Here is a 9,070-nt window from a genome sequence, read left to right on the forward strand (position 1 = left end):
TCCTCCATTTCTTCTGTTGTAGTGGTATCAGAGGACACTAATGGAGAACCACCACCTAGTGACCTTGTTGGGGAGAATGGCCTCATTGACAAGTCACCCATCGCACCTCTCAACCAAGATAATATCAGCAGGGGTCTAGTGCAGATGAATGAAATCCTCATCATAATGAGACCGTTAATATTGATAGAACTGATATGAAATATAAATATCAATTCACAATTTGAGTTGTAGACTTCAGTATTCCTCTCTCAACAGTTGCTAGAACAACTAAACAGAAAGTTATCAAGTATATAGAAAAATTCAATAACACAACTGATGTGATCTAATTGACATTTGCAGAACAGTTCATCCGGCAACGGTAGAATATACATTCTTTTAAGCACTCACAGGATATATCTCAAAGTAGACTCTATCTTAGGAAACAAGTGTTAGCAAACTAAAATAACTGGAATCTTACAGATTGTGTACTGACCACAATAGAATTAAACTAGAAGTCAATAATAGAAAGATAAAAGGAAAATCTCTAAATACTTGGAAACACATTTCTAAATAATCCATGAATCAAAGAGGAAGTTTTAAGGGGAAAGTATATGCATGGGTTGAGCTATTCAAAATAAAAATCCAGTATATCATAATGTGTGGGACAGAGTGAAAGCAGTGATTATGGGAAAATTTATATGTCTAACTGCTTACATTAGAAAACAGGAAAACTCTAAATTAATAATCTAAGCTCCCACTTCATGATATAAAGAGAGAAGATCAATATTTACCTAAAAAATATAAAGAAGGAAATAATGAAGACTAGAACTCAATGAAATTGAAAGTAGAAAATAATAGAGAAATCTAATGAAATAAGAAGCTGGTTCTTTGGAAAGATCAATAAATTTAAAAATCTCTTGCAAGACTGCAAATGGAAAAAAAGAGAAGACATAGCTGCCAACAATAGAAATAAAGGCTACCACTACAGACCTTGCAAATATCCATCAGGAATACTCTAAAAACTTTATATACAGAAACTTGACAACTTGGATAAAGTGACTAATTTCTTGAAAAGCATGAACTACTATAATACATTCAATACGAAATAGATAATTGAATTTCCCTGTAACTATTAAGGACCAGATGATTTTACCAGAGAATTCTACCAAATATTTGAAGAAGATTTTTGCCTAAATTCAACACAAGTTGTTCCATAAATGAAAGAAGATGGATTACTACTGAATTATTTTATAAAGCCAATTTTAACAAAACCTATACTGAAAAAGAAACAAACAACCCCTCCAAACTATAGACCAATATTTTTCATGAATATAGATTTAAAAATCCTTAACAAAATATTAGTAGATAGAATTCAGCAATACATGGAAAAATAATGCACCATAACTAAGTTGGTTTTATTCCAGGGATACAAGACTATTTCAGTATTTGAAAATCAAATAGTGTAATCCACTGTTTTAACAGGTAAGTGAAAAAATCTCATGATTATATAAATTGTTACAAAAAAGTTAGTAAAATTCAACATTTATTCATGATTAAAACTCTCAGGAAGCTAGGAATAAAGCACTTCCTCAATTTGATAAAGAATATCTGGAAAAAGACCTACAGCAAACATATTTGATGGTGAAAGACTGATGATTTTCTTTTAAGAATGAAAAAAAAAGCAAAAATGCCCTTTACCATTCTATATCATACTAGAAATTCTAGCCAGTTTAGTAAGATAGGAAAGGGAAATAATAGCATACAGATTTAAAAGGATGGATGAAAACTATCTCTATGTGCAGATGACATGATTCTTTGTAGAAATTCCACAGAATCCACAAATGAACTCTTAGAACTAGTAAGTAGGTTTAGCAATCTAGGGGTAAAAGATCAATATACAGAGATTAGTCTTACTTGACTATAAGTAAGTAAAGTCATTAAACTGAAATGAAAAATACAATATCATTTACAATCACCTGATAATATGAAATATTTAGGTATAAATCTAACAAAACAGTGTACAAGATTTGTACACTGAAAACTCCAACACACTGATGAAATATATCAAAGAAAATCTAAATAAATGAAAGACATACTATTTTCATTGATTCAAAGACCCAGCTTAGTAAAGATGGCAAGTGTCCCAAATTTATATAAGTTTAATGCAATTTCTATCAATATTCCTACAAGACTATTTTGACAAGGTTATTCTAAAATGTATATGGAAATGGGAAAGAACTAGAATTGCTTTAAAATTTTTTAAGAAGATAAAGTGGGAGGAATAAATACCTCATTTTCAGAATTATATATTATATAGTTATAGCAATGTAGAATGTGCAGTATTTGAGGAGGGAGAGGCACACATACATCAATGGAAAATAACAGAGAACCCAGAAGTAACCCCATATCAGTGGAGACAAGTAATTTTTTTTTACAAGAGTATAAAAGTAGTTCAATGGGGGAGGAATAGTCCTTTTAATAAATGATGCTAGAATAATTATATACACAGAGCTCCCACCCTCCACCCCAAAAAATCTTTGACTTAACCTTCACACCACACACAAAAATTAACTCAAAATGGATCACAAATTTAGATGTAAAATGCAGAAACACAAATCTGTTTGAAGAAATCGTAAGAGAGAATCCCTGCAAACTAAGGCTTGATACTGAGTTTTGGAAAGTGTGATACCAAAAACATAATCTATAAAACAAAAAAGTCAATAGATTGGACCTCATCAAAATTAAAATATTTTGTTCTATGAAAGACCATGGCAATGGTACAAAGAGACAAACTACAGACAGGGAGAAAATATTTTCAAACCACATGTCTGACAAAGGACTCATATCTAGAATATATATTTAAAAAAACTCTTAAGACTCAACAATAAAAAAATAAACAATCCAATTAGAAAATGGGCACAGATACAAAGAGACATTTTACCCTAGAGGACATAAGACAGACATATAAGCATACTAAAAGATGTTCAACGTTGGTAGCTATTAAGAAAACACAAATTAAGACCACAATGAGATTTCATTACAACTTTTCAGGATGGCTAAAATTTAAAATAGTGACAATACCAAATCCTGGCAAGGATGCAGAGAAGCTAGATCTCTCAAATATTGCTGGTGGAAATGTGTAATGACTCAGCCACTTTGGAAAATAGTTTGGTAACTTCTTTTATTTTTTTTTAATTTTATTTATTTATGATAGTCGTCACAGAGAGAGAGAGAGGCAGAGACATAGGCAGAGGGAGAAGCAGGCTCCATGCAGGGACCTGACGTGGGATTCAATCCTGGGTCTCCAGGATCGCGCCCTGGGCCAAAGGCAGGTGCTAAACCGCTGCGACACCCAGGGATCCCGGTAACTTCTTTTAAAAAATTACATACATTTAATCTTATGATTTAGCAATCCCAGTCCTGGGCATTTATCCCTGAGAAAAAACTGATGTCCACACAAACACGTGTACAATGATTGTTCCTTGCAGGTTTATTTGTAGTAGCCAGGAACTGGGAACAGGTCATATTCTCCACAATAGGGGGATGATTAAAAAAAAAAACTGTGCTCCCCCAATATCTTGGAAGACTCCTCACCAATCAAAAGAAATAAACTATTGATACATTAACACCTTTGATGCCTGCCAAGGGCATTATGCTGAGTGAAAAAAAAAAAAGCCAATCTCAAGACGTGGCATACTGTGATTTCACTTATACAATAATGGAAAGGAAAAAATTGGACAAAATTATAGAGGTAGAGAACACATAAGTGGTTGCTGGGGGTTAAGGATGTTGGGGAGGAGGGAATGATTTTATGTAACCATAAAAAGAAATAAAAGGGATCCCTTTGTGGGGACTGAATAGTTCTGTACCATAGTTATAGTGGTGGTACATGAATCTACACATTGTTAAAACAACAGAAACACACACCCCAATATGCAAATTTTCTGTTTCAATATATAGCACTATTAATTATCTAAGATATAATCATTGAAGGAAACTGGATGCAGATTACACAGAACCATTCCATACTATCTATGCAACTTTTTTTGAATCTGTAACTATGTTAAAGTTTTGGGGGAAAAAATTGGTCATATGGCCTTTCTTCCGTTCCATAAATTCTTAATGTTTTTTAATAAAACTCTCTTTTGTTTAATTTGGTGTCTTACTTTCACTCAAATTATCTTGATATGCAATATTTATATAAATGATTCATCTCATCCTTGGTAGGGTAAGAAAAAGATTTCTAGAAGATAGGTATTGGAAAAAGGATCAGAGATTAGAATTGCCTCTTTCTTCACTTATGTCAAAATCAGGTTATGTTAAATTTGACTTGTGCCCTCCTTTCTACTGAACACAATCATGCATTTCACACACATAACTTGGACCTCAAGTCCCTGCCCTGCCCCCCCCCCCCACTCTGCCTTGGTTTAATGTATGGGATGAACAGAGCTGTCCTCATATTGGTAAAGGAGACACTGTGGTTTTATAGCATTTATTGGATTTATATGGTTTGTTGCAAAGAGTAGAGAGTGACCTAGCTAAGTAAGCACTAGGAGATCAGATGGGGAATATTAATTTCTTTCATGTATAATGGTTTGGGAAAAATTTTTTTTTGAGTCAAGGATCTGTGGTTACTTGTGGACCTTCTTTGAGGTCATACAGTGTTTCTCCTTCAGTGTGAGTCAAATATTCAAAATGTAGATGTTTCTCTCTGATTCATCTGTCACCCGCTTGGTCTGAGTCCCAAGATTTACACGTTTAATGCAATCCCTATCAAAATACCATGGACTTTCTTCAGAGAGTTAGAACAAATTATTTTAAGATTTGTGTGGAATCAGAAAAGACCCCGAGTAGCCAGGGGAATTTTAAAAAAGAAAACCATAGCTGGGGGCATCACAATGCCAGATTTCAGGTTGTACTACAAAGCTGTGGTCATCAAGACAGTGTGGTACTGGCACAAAAACAGACACATAGATCAATGGAACAGAATAGAGAATCCAGAAGTGGACCCTCAACGTTATGGTCAACTAATATTCGATAAAGGAGGAAAGACTATCCACTGGAAGAAAGACAGTCTCTTCAATAAATGGTGCTGGGAAAATTGGACATCCACATGCAGAAGAATGAAACTAGACCACTCTCTTTCACCATACACAAAGATAAACTCAAAATGGATGAAAGATCTAAATGTGAGACAAGATTCCATCAAAATCCTAGAGGAGAACACAGGCAACACCCTTTTTGAACTCGGCCACAGTAACTTCTTACAAGACACATCCATGAAGGCAAAAGAAACAAAAACAAAAATGAACTATTGGGACTTCATCAAGATAAGAAGCTTTTGCACAGCAAAGGATACAGTCAACAAAACTAAAAGACAACCTACAGAATGGGAGAAGATATTTGCAAATGACGTATCAGATAAAGGGCTAGTTTCCAAGATCTATAAAGAACTTATTAAACTCAACACCAAAGAAACAAACAATCCAATCATGAAATGGGCAAAAGATATGAACAGAAATCTCACAGAGGAAGACATAGACATGGCCAACACGCACATGAGAAAATGCTCTGCATCACTTGCCATCAGGGAAATACAGATCAAAACCACAATGAGATACCACCTCACACCAGTGAGAATGGAGAAAATTAACAAGGCAGGAAACCACAAATGTTGGAGAAGATGCGGAGAAAAGGGAACCCTCTTACACTGTTGGTGGGAATGTGAACTGGTGCAGTCACTCTGGAAAACTGTGTGGAGGTTCCTCAAAGAGTTAAAAATATACCTGCCCTATGACCCAGCAATTGCACTGTTGGGGATTTACCCCAAAGATACAGATGCAATGAAACACAGGGACACCTGCACCCCGATGTTTCTAGCAGCAATGTCCACAATAGCCAAACTGTGGAAGGAGCCTCGGTGTCCATCGAAAGATGAATGGATAAAGAAGATGTGGTTTATGTATACAATGGAATATTACTCAGCCATTAGAAACGACAAATACCCACCATTTGCTTCAATGTGGATGGAACTGGAGGGTATTATGCTGAGTGAAATGAGTCAATCGGAGAAGGACAAACATTATATGTTCTCATTCATTTGGGGAATATAAATAATAGTGAAAGGGAATAAAAGGGAAGGGAGAATAAATGGGTAGGAAATATCATAAAGGGAGACAGAACATAAAGACCCCTAACTCTGGGAAACGAACTAGGGGTGGTGGAAGGGGAGGAAGGTGGGGGGTGGGGGTGAATGGGTGACGGGCACTGAGGGGGACACTTGGCGGGATGAGCACTGGGTGTTATTCTGTATGTTGGCAAATTGAACACCAATAAAAAATAAATTTATTATTTAAAAAAAAGGAGAGAAAGGAATGTGAGCAGAGTAGGAAACAACCAACATCTTGAGTGTGGCTCTGCTTGAAGAATGCTGGGAAAGCTTAAATCCCCCTGACCTGTCCAACTACTTGAGATCACCTGTATTCCTTTTCATTTAAAATATCTCTGCTTTCAAAATACAGAAGTACAAGCTCAGTACTAAGTGGACATACTCCTACAATTATGGCATTTTCTTTTCAAGTGCTACCTGATATTCTGAATGGGTATTAAATCTCAGCTGTGTAGGTTGGAAAGGTCACTGTGTACTTTCAGGCCAAGTGGGAAGAGCAGAGAAAACCAAGGATGGGATGAGAAAGGTGGATGGAGTGCAGTGTGCTTAAATGGGCTGACGTAGCTGGATCATCCAGAGTAAGACTAAAACTTACCTATAAAACAAAAACAGAGCCAGAGACATGGCCAGTATGAGAAACCCAGTTAGTACTAAATAGAATATAAAATCTCACCCAGGAACCTATGAACGTGAAATTCTGTTAATAATTCTGAGGTCATGTCTGGCAACATTAAAACAAGGAAGACAGGTGCAGATTCCACGACAGGTACACAGTGAGGACAAATAGTTATAGACAGTAGTTCATTTATTCCAGGCTTTTTATTTATTTTTTAATATAATGTATTGACTTAGGAAACTGGAAAGTCCAAGGGCAGTGCCGGCTTCAGTTACAGTGGCTTGAGACATGTCTTCTAAGCTCTGTCTCTCTCTTTTTCTCCTCCCACCTTTCTTGCTCCCCTCCCTTTCTTGACTCCACTTCCCCGTCTCTGATGGTTTTATGCTCAGACAGGCTTTTACTTACATTTTCATGAACTTCCCTCAGCACCCGGTGTCCAAAGTCAGAGAAGAGTCTGATTGACCCTGTTTGAGTCACACGCCAACACCACTAGCCCGGATAATTGAATATCCTAGTCACACATGATCAAGTCGCCCACCCACATCTGTGGGGAGGAAAATTGGAATTGGCCTCACTGGTAATAATGGAAAACAGCCATTCTCACCTTGATTCCTAAGTCCTAGTAGAAGTTGGAAGGTGCTCTTGTGGGTAAGATAGAGCCAGGCATATGAGTAATTAAGGGTTGGGTGTAAACATATTAGAACAGTTGAGAAGATTGCATAAAAGGAAACAAAGATGAAGGAGGGTGCTGCAGACCAAAAGAAAAAAGAAAAGAAAACATTTACTTCAGCATTTTTTCGGAAAAGGTGTGTGTAGAAGGAAGCCACACATGGAGCACTTTTGACATAGAGATATCCCATTAGGATAGTCTCACAAAAGGTAAAAGAAGGGAAAAATAAGATGTCCAAATTTCCCTGTGCCTGCATCAGTCTGTCTCTGGACATAACAGTTCCCCCCAGAGTTTGCTTCTATGGAATCAGAAGTCTTTTGTCTCAGAAAGAAGTGAAAAATAGATTGCAATCACCAAGTCTGCATATCTATCTTCCTTAGCACAGTCAGGAAGGAAAACCGGAAGGAAGGAAACCGAAAGCCTGGGCTCTGGAATAGATGGGAGCTACCCTTAAAACCATGAGTGAAACAGCATAGTGGTAGACCAGGAAGAGAGCTCATGGATCTAGTCCTATTAAAATACTAATACTCATGGAAGATGGATGTTTTGAAGCTTTTTGCCTGGTATAAACACCAAATGTTAATGCATCATTTTCTACCTGAGGCTCATGGTTTCCCAGTACCAGATAAAGAGCAGAGTCATTCTGGTGTTTTGGAAAGTGCTGCATAACACTGGTAATGTGAACCTGACCCTTCATCTGACTTTTTGGATAAACATGATCTCTTTGAGATCATGTCTTGAGACCATTCTTTATGTATATTATTTCTTGATCTTGTGCCTGGCACATATAATGTAAAAGGTGCTCCAAAAATGATCATTTATTTGATGGTCTAGAAACGAATGCTCTGAGGACCAGGCATTTAAAGTATGCCCTTGGTTGGAAAGCATACAATCTATTCCCTAATATTTTTATCCATTTCTAAAATCACTAAATTATTTTACTGTGCTGTATATAAAAGCTTGTATACCGACCATGATTCAGTCCCTCAGCTGCAAGTGGGACCCACATCAAGCAGCTCTTTGACAGTGTTGCTGAGAATTTCAGTCTAGGATCTTTTTTATTATGCCTGGGATAGTAAATCAAGCCTTCCTTTCGTCTTTGGACAGAACGATCCAGGTCTATAGCTTTATAATATCATTAGGGTTTCAGAGATGAGCACTAATGAAGCACCAAACCAAAGTTGTTCCATTTTTCCCCCCTAGGGAAACTCTGTGGGAAGCTGGGGAGGCTTCTCAAAGTCATACCTGCAGAGTTCCTCCATCACTGCTGCAATAACCAGTGATCCCTGTCTCTGGATTAATCCCAGAACTAGGAGGCCAGATTGCAAATGCACTTCAGATTGCTCCCTCCTTCACCATTGAGGAGTCCTGGATGTGACCACAGGGTGGGCAGGGAGGAGGAAACTGTATTAATGTATATTTTTATTTAGAATGAAAAGGGACATGTGCTTTCATTTTCTGCTCTCTTTTCTCTCTGTGAGGGTACTTCTTGCAATTGCAATTACCATTGCCCCTAGCTTTTAAATTAAAGACATCTCGAGTAAATGGAACTGTTTATGAAGTATGAATTTAAGATTAGAGTTAAATGACCTGACTCACTGTTGACTAAAGGGTGATTCACTCTAGGGAAAATCTC

This window comes from Canis lupus, chromosome 16, assembly GCF_011100685.1.
Source record: "Canis lupus familiaris isolate Mischka breed German Shepherd chromosome 16, alternate assembly UU_Cfam_GSD_1.0, whole genome shotgun sequence".
In the NCBI taxonomy this organism is placed as follows: Eukaryota; Metazoa; Chordata; class Mammalia; order Carnivora; family Canidae; genus Canis; species Canis lupus.